At 35.6% G+C, this 15,907-nt stretch overlaps 2 long non-coding RNA genes across 2 annotated transcripts; one reads left to right on the forward strand and one right to left on the reverse strand.

The window, feature by feature from the left end:
* The first annotated feature begins 1,373 nt into the window (after positions 1–1,373).
* LOC136975691 (uncharacterized) lies at positions 1,374–2,182 on the forward strand. Its single transcript, XR_010880810.1, has 2 exons — positions 1,374–1,696; positions 2,113–2,182. It is a non-coding gene; the product is annotated as an uncharacterized lncRNA (long non-coding RNA).
* A 5,355-nt stretch (positions 2,183–7,537) lies between these two features.
* LOC136975669 (uncharacterized) lies at positions 7,538–8,533 on the reverse strand. The gene is made up of 2 exons (XR_010880807.1): positions 8,468–8,533; positions 7,538–7,861 (listed from the first exon to the last, which is right to left on the reverse strand). It is a non-coding gene; the product is annotated as an uncharacterized lncRNA (long non-coding RNA).
* Positions 8,534–15,907: the final 7,374 nt, after the last annotated feature.

Below are 15,907 nucleotides of genomic sequence, written 5' to 3' on the forward strand. Positions count from 1 at the left end.
TGAATACTGCATCTAAAAAATCCTGTTTGCAAGTCACTGAAAGCAACCCCTTATGCCTAACCCAGAAAATAAAAAATTAACTTTTTTTGCATACGTTAATTATAATTCTTGCAATACAAGATGTACATAAAATTTTAGCATTGTATAATGTAAAATGTATAAACGAATAATAGAAATGAATATTTAAATGTATAAATAAATAATATATAATATAATTTTATCTGTATTACCAATTTATGCTGTTTATCTTAATTATTATTTATATAACTCTTGTATTGAAAGTAGAATAGATGTAAGCAAGAGACGAGATAATTGACATCTAGGCGTTAAGTGTCGCCTGGATGTCAATTTTCTCGTCTCTTGCTTATTCAGAGATCGGCGTGAAGTCCACCATCGTCAGGATTATTATAGATCTAATAGAATAGATGTAAAAAACATTTTGGTATAGTATAAACATTTTTTTCTATTATATTTTTGTTCCGTTTTTTTTATTTTTTAAATACACTCAGTAATTAATATATATTATTCCTATATAGATTTATTAATTATAATAAACATACACTATTTAATATTATATGAAAATAACACTTTTTAATTAACATCTGAAATGAAGAAGTAATTGAATCGAGTCCCATCGCCATCTTTAATAACGCGCGACAGTAATTAATTGATTCTGAGCGCTTCGCGTTGCATCAATTTAAATAATTTATAAAAATTAAAATTATAAATATGTTTATAAAATAATTGACGATATCTGTTCGTAATAGTATTGTAAAACACACTGTACTTATAGTTTAGCATTTCTGATAAATTTTAATAAATATCTGAATTTTCGTATATTTTATATATAAAAATCGAAGAAAAAAACATAAATTTGTAAAACTTAATAAAAAAAATATCTACAACTTCATAACACATATAAGTATGAGAATCCATCAAAAAAAGATAGTTAATAATAATTAAAATTGAGAAAAAAAATAAAACTTTCAAGGTAAGGTAATTTCTGTGGTAAAATGTGAGGTAAGCGATCACGTGACGCCCGTCTCCCCATCTTCTGTAACCAAAACGGACGAGGTTGAAATAAAAGCCTAATCACCAGTAGAACTAAAAACAAACATCGGCGCGTGCCTAGAGCAATAAACTTGAACAGGAGCGAAGATGAAACACGACACTTTGTAATTTATGCTAATTACCTTCTAATATTAAAAAATTAAAATCATCAATAAATTATGATGAAATTAAAACTTTTTTGACTGAATTCGATTACAAACATATTAGTAAACTGGATTAAAGTAAAAATACCCGTTTTCCGATGTTAAATTTTTATTAATTAATTTTTTAAATTGGTGCCGAATTGACCGAGCGCGCGGCGAAATATCTGGGTTGAAACTAAACTTTCGTCCCGTTGCTCTATTAATTAATATACGGAAAGGGGACGCGGGAAGAAAACGTCCGTATTATTACATCGTCGAGCTACGAGCGTACGTAACAAGTTTAGACCCTCCTTTAGATGGTAATTAACGTACTTCAAACGGACGAAGTATCAAATTTGGAAGCGTGCCAAGGGAAACGCGTAAGCGCCGTCGAACCTTTCGAGTATATAAATATATGTCACCGTCGACAACGACACGCTTAGCTTTTTCGGAGATGAGAAATCTAATTGTAATCGTTTTCTCGGTAGCCGTGGCAATACACGGTGAGTTACTCACTCGTTCTATTTTAGACTTACACAATTAAGCTTTAATGTGTTACGCGGAAATACTTCCATGACCGTTATTCGTAATATGAACACTCTAGATGTATTTTAGATTTAATTTCCGAAAGAAATAAACGAATAGGAGAAACGGAATTTAAGACTTTCATAATGGTAATGATTAAAAGCCTAAATTCACTTTTCTGAATAAGAACGAAACTGTTGAGAATCGTCGTTTCGGTGCTTTTAAATTTTCGAGTTTCGTTCAGCATTATACATTTAAAAGCAGAAGCTGGGAGAAATTTATATTTAAGTTTTAATATTATCTTTGTATAGACTATTATAAGCGTTATTATACTTTTTATGTAGCTACCGTGAGCCCGTATAAAAAATAAGGTAAATTGTATTCTTGATTTCAGAAATGGAATGTCTTCTAGAGTATGCATATCCGATAGCGGAAAACGGCTGCAGAATCAGTTGTGTACCGTTGGAAGAGGACGACTTGTGTGTTGCTTATTGCCAAAAGCTGGGAGCGGAAGACGCTGTCTGCAGTGCCATGGCTTCGGCCTGCCTCTGTTTTAATGCACCCGATAAGATGATGACCTGGGTTGCGGCTTCCTCGAAATGTCCGTACTGGAACGAAAATTCGGTTAAATTCTTAGTTTGATATCATTTAATTTTCTCAGAAAATATATCGAAAATAATTCAAATATTCATTTTAAATGAGAATTAAAGTAGTTAACTGGTTTCCCTACTTGTTTTTTAATGTCCTTTCCTGCACACAAATAATATCACTCTTTATACACTGGATAAAACTGACGAACAACAGTTGCCCGCTCCCGAGTTGTAATCCCGAATTGAACCCGACGGTCGAAAAACCCCTGGAATTTTCCGGGGATGGTCAGTCCCAGACACGTCGGCCGAACCGGCAATGGATACGGAATAAGGTCCTGTTAGTGCCCACTGGGCGAATAGTCATAAATGATAAATGATAAAAGATATAAGTTGAATTTTAGTTTGACAGAACTTACGACCGGACTATCAAACTAAATGAGTTTCGGTGAGAGTATCAAACTAACATGTATATAAATTTGTATTTGCGGTAGTGTCACTATCATAAATATAAATTTATTTAAGACTGTTACTTATTAACAAGGAACATTTGTGTAAAAAAGAAAACGCTAAAGGGGCCTCTCCATCTGGGAATCTATACAAGCTCTCGACTGATCTATTCTAATTTTATTTATTCTGTTTCAATTGTTTTAAGCTCTTATGCTCATATCTATCCATCCGAAAATAAATACAGTCAAACGTTGTACGTTTTTCAAAAGAACCGACTTAAATATCGTATAAGTGAAAAACGTACAAGCGAAACTACTTTTGAATTTCTCTCGAAATACACGCGTCACAAAAGTACTGCAAGACAAGAAGTAACGCCGACCACGACCGTTACTGAATTTATCTCACGATTTTCTACGTGTACCTAATAGCCTTCATTCGAACATCATATAATAGGAAAAGTAAAATACGAAATTATGTTACGTAATTTTAAAAAAATCGATCAACTTTTATTCATTTCTCGTGTTCTACGACTCGTCGAGTCAGTTGTCTCCTTCCGCCGAAACTCCAGTCGCGTGAGAGAACGACATTTCAAAGGTCGGCTGCACCAAAAGCAAATAGCAAAAAGGAAACCGGAAAGGAATTTTTATTCGCTAAGCGAAATTGCTCGACATTACAAAACGCGGAAAGCGAAAATTTTGAACGCTTAGACCGGCTGAGCGGTTTGCTAAACGGGAAAATTGATCGGAAATGACGTTATCTGTCACTTATGGTGAATGGCTCCACAAGCAATGGCGGATTTACCACTATATATATATAGTGGTAAATCCACCATATAAAAAATTAAAAAGAAAAATTAAAGAGAATATATTTTAATATTATACATATATAATATTAAAATATTATATATATATAATCTTATATATAAAATTCTCGTGTCACAATGTTAGTTACCTTACTCCTCCGAAACGGCTTTACCGATTTCTACCAAATTTGATATGCATATTCAGTAGGTCTGAGAATCGGCTACTATCTATTTTTCATACCCCTACACCATTTCCCCCTTTCAAAAATGTATTTATATATGGATTAAGGCTTTTATGTCCAACAGATGGCGCTAACTTCCGACGACCTAAGTTTGCTTTTCTGTCAGGCATTCTGCTTTTCTGTGAGAATGGACTGAAGCGGATCATTTTCTATCTATCTATATAAATAAAATATAACGTTCGTTTGTTCCTACCGATTCCTTTGAAATTTTGACACAACGTTGCATTCGAATACGCACGTGTTTTTATATAATATACATGTCGAAATTCCCCCCAGTGGGGGAGATGGACGGGATTAAGGCTTACCGTGAAGAACTCGGCTTCTATTATACTATTTTACATGCGGTTTTTTGCGTTTTTAATTGCGTTTTAATACGTTACGTCAACAGAATATACACTAAAAAGGGATTTTTCGATATTCCCCAGCGGGAAAAGTGACGGGATTAAGGCTTACTGTGAAGAACTCGGCTTTTATTATACTATTTTGCATGCGGTTTTTTGCGTTTTTAATTGCGTTTTAATACGTTACGTCAACAGAATATACACTAAAAAGGGATTTTTCGATATTCCCCAGCGGGAAAAGTGACGGGATTAAGGCTTACTGTGAAGAACTCGGCTTTTATTATACTATTTTAGATGCGTTTTTGATTGCGTTTTAATAGGGTACGTCAAGAGAATGTACACTAAAAAGGGATTTTTTGAAATTCCCCCCACGGGGGAAGTGTTATACATTTATAATAGATACATTTTGAGCCACAGCAACGCGTGGCCGGGTCAGCTAGTCTTATATATAAAATTCTCGTGTCACAATGTTAGTTACCTTACTCCTAAGAAACGGCTTTACCGATTTTCACCAAATTTTATATGCATATTCAGTAGGTCTGAGAATCGGCTACTATCTATTTTTCGTACCCCTACACCATTCCCCCCTTTCAAAAATATATTTATATATGGATTAAGGCTTTTATGTCCAACAGATGGCGCTAACTTCCGACGACCTAAGTTTGCTTTTCTGTGAGGCATTATGCTTTTCTGTGAGAATGGACTGAAGCAGATCATTTTCTATCTTCTATCTATATAAATAAAATATAACGTTCATTTGTTCCTACCGATTCCTTTGAAATTTTGACACAACGTTGCATTCGAATACGCACGCGTTTTTATATAATATACATGTCGAAATTCCCCCCAGTGGGAGAAGATGGACGGGATTAAGGCTTACCGTGAAGAACTCGGCTTCTATTATACTAATTTACATGCGGTTTTTTGCGTTTTTAATTGCGTTTTAATAGGTTACGTCAACAGAATATACACTAAAAAGGGATTTTTCGATATTCCCCAGCGGGAAAAATGACGGGATTAAGGCTTACTGTGAAGAACTCGGCTTTTATTATACTATTTTAGATGCGTTTTTGATTGCGTTTTAATAGGGTACGTCAAGAGAATGTACACTAAGAAGGGATTTTTTGAAATTCTCCCCACGGGGGAAGTGTTATACATTTATAATAGATACATTTTGAGCCACAACAACGCGTGGCCGGGTCAGCTAGAATATGCGTGGCCGGGTCAAGAGAATGTACATACATACATACATACATACATTCTTTATTTAGGTACAAAAGTACATTTCTCGGCCCCGATATACTTTGTACATTTAAGTACTATTTCAAATATACTTTGTACATTTAAGTACAAAGTATATTTAAAATATATATATATATATATATATATATATTTCTTTTTTTTAATTTTTTTTTTAAACTCTTTCATCTCTGTGAGCACTAAGAGGGCCCCTTTTAGCAAACCCATTATGGGTTCGTCCAGGCCCACAATGAGACGACTGGGTGATGAGGGACGGGGACCGACATATCCGGTCGGACCACCCCCGAAAAATTCCTGGGGATTTTTTGGCCCGTCCGGATTTGAACCCGAGTCCCCCAGAGCGGTAGGCTGCCATCTTGACCGCTCGGCCATCCGGCCTGGCGGATTTACCACTTGAGAGGGCCCAGGCGCAATGCAATTTTGAGGTCCCCTCTAAATATTTTCACTACCCCTACACCTTACAATGTGAATTTTACACGCACGTTTTTTTTACTCTGGTAGACACTATACCGGTGATCCAAAAAATTGAGACAGGCAAATAACGTTAAGAATTAACCAATACGAGTATAAAATTACAACTGACTGGCTGTATTTAAAAGGTTACTGATGTTCAAATTATTAATTATGAAAATTGAAACTTATTATTACTACAAGAATTATTAACCCATTCTTAATAATTTAACGAAAAATACGTTCTACTGTACAATTACTTTATTCTGTACAATAACAGAAATTTTAATCTATATATAAAAGTCAAAATATGTACGTATGTGCGTTAGGCAAATAATGCTATACCGTTTAACGTATTCTCAACAAATTTGGCACGAATATTCTTCGAATCCCTAGAAAAAATAAACATTATTTTTTTTAGGGATTCGAAGAATATTCGTGCCAAATGAGCTTTAGGGATGTTTGGGGACGAAACCCAAACATCCCTAAAGCTCACTCTTAACTTTAGCCGGAGCAATTTGTGTGTGTGTTCGCAGTTTAATTATCGTAAAATCTCGCGTCAATAAATGTACATTTTTAGTTACTTAGACCAGTGTTTCTCAAACTTTTTGGACCGCGACCCCCCTTCTGCACTTAAAAATTTCAAAGGACCCCCGAAGAATAAGTATGTGTCAAAAAACATCCCGGAGGGAGGGGCTTAGGCTCGTATTTAAATATTTATATTATTTTTATTATTTATATGTGCAATTTATTTAAGTAAAAATTATTTTATATAGTTTTTATTTCTATTATTTCTAAACATGAATCCATAGTAAATTTATAAAATATTTGAAAAAATTGATCTGGCATCAATTTTTCAGCGACCCCCCAAATATTTTTCACGACCCCCTTAGGGGTCGCGACCCCCACTTTGAGAATCGCTGACTTAGACCAACGGTCGGCAACCGGTGGTCCGCGAGAAAATTTGGGTGGTCCGTGGAGAAATTTGGATATTGATCAACAGAAGGTTACGCGAGGTATTACGAAAGAAATGCAAAATGCTTAGTGACTTTTTCACTTATTGGGGGTTTTTTATTCGAATCTAAAACCAAATACGAAGCGACTGCTATCAATAAATAATGAACAATAAACAATATTGTGAATGAGATTGTCGTCCTTCGCAGAAAGCGTTAAGAATCCATAAACTTGTTTCAAACAAGCAGCAATGAACTTTAGGCTTGCATTAATTTGTTATAATTAAACACGCGAGTTTCATATTAATATAGTAAAATTGAACTTTTATAATCATTATTCTACAGATTTTGTATTGTTTAAAAAGTTCATGATAATGGTCCGTGGGATTCAAAATTGTGAGTTTAGTGGTCCATGAGGTGAGAAAGGTTGCCGACCGCTGACTTAGACCACGGTTTTTATCACCCGCTCCCAATCCAACTTCACCAATCCTTCACCTCCCGAAAAGCCAGAGAAACGTCGAAACACGTTATAAAGTCAATATTCGTATTGCGAAAGATTGCGTTTTAAAACTCGAGTACATTCGTAACTTATAATTTTGAAATATTTGATGAGTACATTAAATGCTCGATTAAAAGTCCAAAATTTCAAGTTTATACATTTAGTCGTGTGGACTAATTTGCAGAGAATCGTTGTGTTTACGAGAAAGTCTTTAAGAAACAAACGGACAGACAAGTTAACTTCTTCAATTTTTATTTAAAATAAACGTCTTAGTGAACATTTAACAGTTTTTCCTTTCGTGGAGTTTAATTTGCGTCAACGTAGAATTGAACGGAATTTTCTTTCCAGGCCGCACAATTCGCGTAATCGACATTCCAAGTGGCCATTGTGAGGGGCCTATTCTCACAATAGCAAGACGAAGCGGGCTCTTGACAAATGCCCCATTCTGCTCCCTTATTCTGGCAGTAAGTATTGCATAAGTCGTCTTCTACGCCGGCTACGCAACTAATTCTGCAACCGTTTTCTCTAATCGGATATCCCGTCCTCAAACACTTCATTTCTAAACTCGAAAACACAATTTATGGCATTATTTGTATACAATAGTTATATAAAAACTACGTTAACGCCTATAATAGTCTATATATAATAAATAATATTAAAACTTAAATATAAATTTTTCGACAATTATATTGTTCCTCCCATCTTTAAATGTAGTATATATTTCCCATCAATGCTCGAAAATTACAAAATCGAAACAACGATTCTCAAGTTTCGTCCTCATTCGCAGACGTTGCAAATTACAGATTTTTCACCATTAATTCAATAATAACATATTCGACGGATTAGAGAAGACGTTTATAAATTGAAAATTCATCCGAAGCATTCGACAATTTTCGATTATTCATCTGAAGAAAACCGAAACTTATCCATTGGTACAGAAAAATTTGAAAAATGTGGACCATTCTTTCGTAAATGTCCCAGAAGAGTTTCGATAAATGATCCAAAGATCAAATGACGTGAGGATAGTTCTTTCGGAAATTAAATCTAAAATACATCTAGAGTTGCATTGCCGTTCATATTACGAATAACGGTCATGGAAGTATTTCCGCGTAACACATTAAAGCTTAATTGTGTAAGTCTAAAATAGAACGAGTGAGTAACTCACCGTGTATTGCCACGGCTACCGAGAAAACGATTACAATTAGATTTCTCATCTCCGAAAAAGCTAAGCGTGTCGTTGTCGACGGTGACATATATTTATATACTCGAAAGGTTCGACGGCGCTTACGCGTTTCCCTTGGCACGCTTCCAAATTTGATACTTCGTCCGTTTGAAGTACGTTAATTACCATCTAAAGGAGGGTCTAAACTTGTTACGTACGCTCGTAGCTCGACGATGTAATAATACGGACGTTTTCTTCCCGCGTCCCCTTTCCGTATATTAATTAATAGAGCAACGGGACGAAAGTTTAGTTTCAACCCAGATTTTTCGCCGTCTCGCCCGTAGCGACACCGCATGCATCCACCATCATTACGCTGATAAAAATGAAAATCACGGCACGTGTGATGTCACATCTATGTTGTCGACGAGAATTTTCCGTCTCGGACGCACCCGCCGTTTTCCTTCCGACGTGTTTTTCGATTCAAATTCGATACGAATTCGGGTTTTGGACCGAATCGCCTCCCTGTTGTTTTCGTCCATTACTTTTCTAAAGTCTCTACTCTACTCTATTCGAAATGGAGTAGAGTCTCTACTGTACTCCATTTCGAATGTAAATACGCGCCAAAAACACGAATTTCCGATACGTGTCCGCGGTTGGCGGCCGGAAAACAATCTGGACGTTATGTGGCGTCAGGAGTAAATCTAGGAACCTTCAGCAGTTCCGCGAAATTCGGTTAAAGTCTACGAAAACTCCTGTCCAAGTCGTCATCTATCTAATGGAGTTCGCCATTAATCTGCCAAATCTCTCCCACGAGTTTTGGGTAATGCAAATAACAGAACCGGACAAAACGAAAGGCGGCGCTTTCGTCCGAATAAACAGTAAATTTCGACGATGGACCAACGTCATTAATATCTTCTTTCGTTTCCAAATGATAAACTTTCCGTTTCGTTGTTTTGAGATTAGAGAAATGTGTCCGACAAAAGCGCAAAATGACGTTAGTAACTATCGCTGTATCTTAAAAATGTTTATTATTCCGCATTTAAAGTTAACGGTTTTTAACTTTAGTAAATTAGTAGAATGAAAAGGCAGAAAATATATATTTCCAGCTGCCGTTGGCGTAATTATGTCGAAAACGATGCAATTAGAAAGTAAATCGGAGTGTGTTTCTGTTCGTATAACGATAGCCTATGTAACAGTAGGAACTCCCATTATAAATAATTACTTGGTACGACTTTTATATTCCGCTGCGTCGTTTCTGTTACCAAACTAGAACCATAAAATAGAAATTAAATGGTAATGGTGGATAAATCTTTCTATTTAATTGCAGTTTGATTTCAAACGGAAAAATAACGGATCCGCTCGGTGGCGCGTTATCCTACGGACAAAATAGGCAATTGCCTTGGACCCACCGACAGAGGCCTGTTGTATCCGTATAATAAACGACTCTTGTTAACGCGTATAATTAACTTTATTATATCACAGTACACCTTTTGTGTTGCCAAGTTAGTTTTATTCAAAAACTAACGTTTTCGGCCTACTGTATAGGCCGTCCTCAGGCTTAACCAGAGAAATGGAACATTGGCCTATAGAGTAGGCAGAAAACATTAGTTTTTCAATAAAACTAACTCGGCAACACAAAACGTGTAGTATGATAAATTAATTATTTGCTGAGCCAGTACTGTTTAACTTTATTATAATGAAACGTAACTTTGTGCCTCCAGGTCTGTGTCATCACAAAGGAACACGACAAACGTCAGGGGTGCGGGGTCGCCTAACTAGTCAAGGGGCAATTCGGTGTGGGTTATCCCCCGGAGGTTTATATACATAAGAGGGCCCTCGACCAATCTTTTATAATCTAATTACTGTGAATATCGAAATTTAAATTTGGGCCATATCTGGAAACTCTAATTGCCATTTTGCCACAAGCGCAAGACTAGCATTGAAGAAAGGTGGCGTTAGAAAACGAACGAGGACACCGGGAGATTTCCTCAAAAATTCCCCCTAACAAAAATGTTTGAAGCCAACACTGTACAGTACATGGAGCTCCTAATTCAAATTTTCCCGCACTCCATAAAACTATAATGCGCCATTCGATTGGTTTCCTTCAAATTTCCCTATTCTTAATTTTGTGTGTTTAATTATATTCTTGACTACCGCACTATTGTTGCGCAACATTATTATCGACGTGAAAACTTTACGGTAGGCTACTCGTCGTAAGTTCAACCGGGTCCACAATAAGAATAAGGAGGGATTGAGCGTGTGTGCAAAACCCGAAATAACCGCATTTTTTAAAATTAATACAGTAGAGCGTCGAAAATTGGAGTCAATTGGGGACTGGGGTTGTTCCAATTAGTCATTTGTTCCGATTTCCGACTTTGTACGAAAAAATATATTAACCTGTCCGATGTTCAAATTTTTCTCCGTTGCGTGTCGCTTCGTGTTGAATTTTCGTCGATTTTAAGCCTAACGAAAATTTTTATTATAATAATCGAGGCTATCGTATCGTTAAAAATTATTTCTGCATTTTGTACAAACAAAATAAATATATCGAAGAATATAAAAAAACATGAAAATTATACTTTAGAAGTAAATCTAGTATCAAAAACGTTCGATTTAGCACGACACAGTCCGACTGAAAATCGTTCCGATTTCCGGCCATTTCGATTACCGACGTTCCGATTAACGACGCTCTACTGTAGTTTCTTTAGATACACAAGTTATAACGAGTTCGTTAGAAATTGAGAAAAGTATTGAAATTACCGACTTGTGTATAAAGCGGTTTTATCGATTTTAATACGTTTTCAAATAACAAGTTTTAATGTCGTCGGAAAACGTGTACGTACATTTTTATTTAATAGCGAGGTTGTGGCCAAAGTTTTAAACGCGAAAACGTGTACGTCGGACGTTCAGCGCCGCCTTCCTGTAAGCCTAGAAGTTTGACAATGGCGTTTAGAATGTCGAGCGTGATTCCACTGACTTTCCAAACACCATTGTCAAACTTCTAGACTTACAGGAAAGCGGCGCTGAACGTCCGACGTACACGTTTTAGCGTTTAAAACTTCGGCTATAACATCTCTAGTATCGGTAGAAAGTTTATGATACTAGAAAAAGTCCAAAAAGTAAGAAATTTAATTCAAATTAAGCTGAAGAAGTACTAAATGAAAAAACAAAAATAATGACAGTTGGAAGGTTACAAAAGCATTAAAAAATATGAGCAATTATTAAGCTACAATTTGAAACAATCGTAAACTTATAAATTTCCAGTCGTCCGTTCGTCCATCCTTCTTTAATTTCGAGAACGAAGCTAGATAGATTAAATCCGAGACTACATTCGAAAACCGTATGTGCAGGAGGCCCCGATTAACTGTATGCGAACTTCCGATTCAAACCGAAAGTCACGCGGGATATCAATTCAACTATTTCTCCCAAAGGTGTTAGATGACCGGAACGACTCTATTATTAACGGAAAAATATGATGTACCGGATAAAACACTACTAATTTGAGGTGGAGAACATAAACAGTAAGACCCCACTTAACACTGCCTCGATTAACGCTGATTCAATATAACGAGGCATTTCATTGATTCGTATATAACACGATTATTCCCAAACACGAACCAATCAGCAAAAGGTAGGAATTCGTCGTAGCGCTGTACTTCTCTTAAATCTATATTTGTTTTGTGCAATTTTGGAAAAGGTATAACATCGGAGTGCGGAGTGTGGAAGAAGTTATGGCTGAAGGTATCCGAGAATTCTCAACGAGAAAAGCCTATCGCTGTATCGTTAGGTTGAGTAAATTGTCAACCTAATCGATACAGCAGGACTAGATGTAGACGAGCAGGATATTGAGGAGGTTTCTGATGAGAGCCTTACCAACGAGGACCTTCAAGAACTGGCAGAACAAGGAATCCGCGTGGAACTGGAAAGTATAGATTCTGAAAACGAAGTACACAAAGAATTTGCTATAGTAAAAGTTTGGTAACAATAACCGAAATCGTTGATCAAATTGTAGCGAATGATCCAGATTTTGAAAGAAGAGAAAAAGCAAAACGAGGAGTTTTGGATGCGATCTTCTGCTACCGACATTTGCTTAAGGAAAGAAAAAAAAGCAACAAATGAAACTACACGACTTTATCGCAAAAAACAAGAATTTCAGAAAAGCCCGGATTTTTATCACAAAAAACGACCTTTACATTTCTGTATGAATATGTTTATGTGTTATTTAACATATATTATTATGCAAATCAATATAAAAATAACTTAAAATTATAATAAAATTTGCTTATTTTTGGTTGCGTGTTCCTCTACCCCTATTTATTGTATGTTAAAATGACCTCGTTTAACGCTGTTTCGTTTAGCGGTTTGTCGTCTTGAAACGCATCCCTGCTTATCGTCACAATGCCGGACTGCAATTTTTAATTTATTTAATTTAAAATACAGTAAAACCCCCGCTTAACGCGGGGATGCTGTAAATCAATAAATAATTGTTTATTGTGGTATCCTCACAATGTCGGGCTGCAAATTTTCGTCACAATGCACTTAAGTTTAGTAGTGTCTTGCTCCCATTCATCATACTTTTCTGTTAACACTGAAGCCATGCCATTGATGTATCTAATTCCGTCGGCGAAAAAATTTTTTAATTGAAATATCGTGACTTTTGGTTTGCATTGGAAGTTCGTATATATGTGAGGCTCCAGAAGTGGGCTGATACCACACTAAAAATAAAAAAGAAAAGGAAAAAAATACATTTTCTTTGTAGAAATATTTTTTTATAAAGCCATTTAAGAAAAAGGTATGAATTTCATGTCCATAAAAGGACACGTTGGTGGAAATTTCTGAGAAATACGTACTTCTCAAGTTAAAACAATAGATGAATTTAAGTCCTAAGATAGAACAACATCGATAGGGATCGAATTGTCAGTCGGTGTTGACTTTTCCCGCCATCTGGGATCTGATCATGTTACGTTTCGTAATGAGTGAATACCAATCGGAAAGCGGGGCGAGTCGGCATCGACCTATCGGAATGTTATCGAAAAACTTATAAAACGGAGTTTTATAAGTTTCAATATAACGGAAATTTCAAGGACGTGGAGAGCTTCTCCCCGTCTTCCTATCGCTGGCACCATACGCTGAAAAAGCCTCAGCATCACGGTATCGAACTGGATTGCACCTCGACTTCGCAACAAACTTTCTCCTAACGCCCCGGGGCCTGCTACCTTCCGAAAGGGATCCGAAAAAGTAGTTCCAGTTGGATTCACCCTTCGAGGGAGGAAACAAATTAGAAGACTTGATTTCGTCTACTGTCAACTATTGTAGCTGCAAGCTTAATCTTGTGGTTATAATAAACCAGGTAACTATTTGTAACTGTCGAGTTTGTCTCTACGCCAAACGCTTCCACTCACGCTTCGGAATGATTCGGAAATTCTGACGTCACACGCGGTTCGGCGACCTCACATATAGTTAATCGGGGTCTCCTGGTCCTAAGGCCTGGTCTCATCTTTCATTTATGTAACTACTTTCTCGAGATTAAAAAAAAAACAGGCAGACAACCGGACATATGGACGACAGAGGAAATTTATAGATTTTACAATTTTTTGAAAATGCAGCCTAATTATTTTTCTTTCGTTGATTTTCTTGAGACTCGATCTAATTGTCAAAACCATAGATGAGTGTTTGGTCTCCGATTCTACTATTGAAACTCTACCGATAATTACGTATTTTCTACGATGCGAATATTTATCAATTTGCATTAACGTTTCTCTAAAATCATATTTGTATTTCCGCCGGAAGATCATAGACTAAATTAATAGGCAAGATTTTAACTTGTGTAATTTTAACTGTAAGATGGTTACGTATTTGGAAGAAAGAGTAACGACTGTACAGTATTATAACCAATGTGCATTCCGAAAGAAGGACGTACAGTACTCTACTTGCTTCCTTAATTGCAAAATTATTTAGCTGAAATTTACCCTTTACATAATTTGGAACTTAGAATGTCAGCTGTCTACTAAACAAAAACAATGATAATCTAACTGGACCGCCCAAAATTTAAAAAAATAACATTTTATTATTCATATCTTGTACGTTAGAGTAACAGTTTCGATGGAGCAACATTTATAAACGGTCGACTGTTTGTACGTCAGCTAAAATCCTTATCTCAAACATCCAAATACTAATAATAAAAGTTAACTGTAATAAATGTAAGAATAAAAAGGATTCCAACCTGTTCCAGCAAAATTTTTAAAAATTTTCTAACGTTTTCGGCTATTTATGCAGCCATCACAAGGAACAAACATATAATAGAATAGTTTTTAAAATTTAAATTTAATGTTCCAAATATGGATCAATGATACAATTGAAATAACATAAATAAATAATAATAATAATAATAATAAATTATATATATATATATACATATATATACATACATACATACATACACTTTATACCTATTATTATTATATAATAATATTTATATAAAATTTTAAAAACTATTCTATTATATGTTCGTTCCTAATGATGGCTGCATAAATAGCCGAAAACATTAGAAAATTTTTAAAAAGTATTGCTGGAACAGGCTGAAACCTTTTTATTTTTACATCCAATCTTTTCGCAGCACCCCGCGTACTATGATTGTCCAAATTATACACTCAAACCTGTTTTTGTGCGATTTTTTATTTGTGTGATTTGTGTTGTGCAATTTTTTTGTGCAGTATACCAATTCGATTGAAATTCATATACCGCACAAAAAAATCGCACAAAACAAATCGCACAAATAAAAATTCGCACAAAAACAGGTTTGAGTGTAGTCACATCTTGATTATTAGTTTTTTGTAATTTTTTCTGTAATGTCGTTAATCCTCCTGTGTCATCACGTTATTCAGATTTTGGGCAAACAAAACACCTTTTCCAAAAAAAAAAAAAAATCTAATTTGTATTAATTTATCGGACGTAATGTCTACAGTAAACAGTATTTCCTTCGATAAAATTATAATATCTGGTAGCAAATTTTTTTTCCTCTGACTTCGACATCCTAAGTCAAATTTACATCTCCTGTATTTAGCTCCAACAGACGTCTGCAAGGAAACTAGATAATATCTTATATATAAAATTCCCTATATACCCCTACACCATTTCCCCCTTTCAAAAATATATTTATATATGGATTAAGGCTTTTATGTCCAACAGATGGCGCTAACTTCCGACGACCTAAGTTTGCTTTTCTGTGAGGCATTCTGCTTTTCTGTGAGAATGGACTGAAGCAGATCATTTTCTATCTATCTATATAAATAAAATATAACGTTCGTTTGTTCCTACCGATTCCTTTGAAATTTTGACACAACGTTGCATTCGAATACGCACGTGTTTTTATATAATATACATGTCGAAATCCCCCCCAGTGGGGGGAGATGGACGGGATTAAGGCTTACCGTGAAGAACTCG

The sequence above is a fragment of the Centruroides vittatus genome, unplaced genomic scaffold, assembly GCF_030686945.1.
Source record: "Centruroides vittatus isolate TY-2023 unplaced genomic scaffold, ASM3068694v2 contig_377, whole genome shotgun sequence".
Classification (NCBI taxonomy): Eukaryota; Metazoa; Arthropoda; class Arachnida; order Scorpiones; family Buthidae; genus Centruroides; species Centruroides vittatus.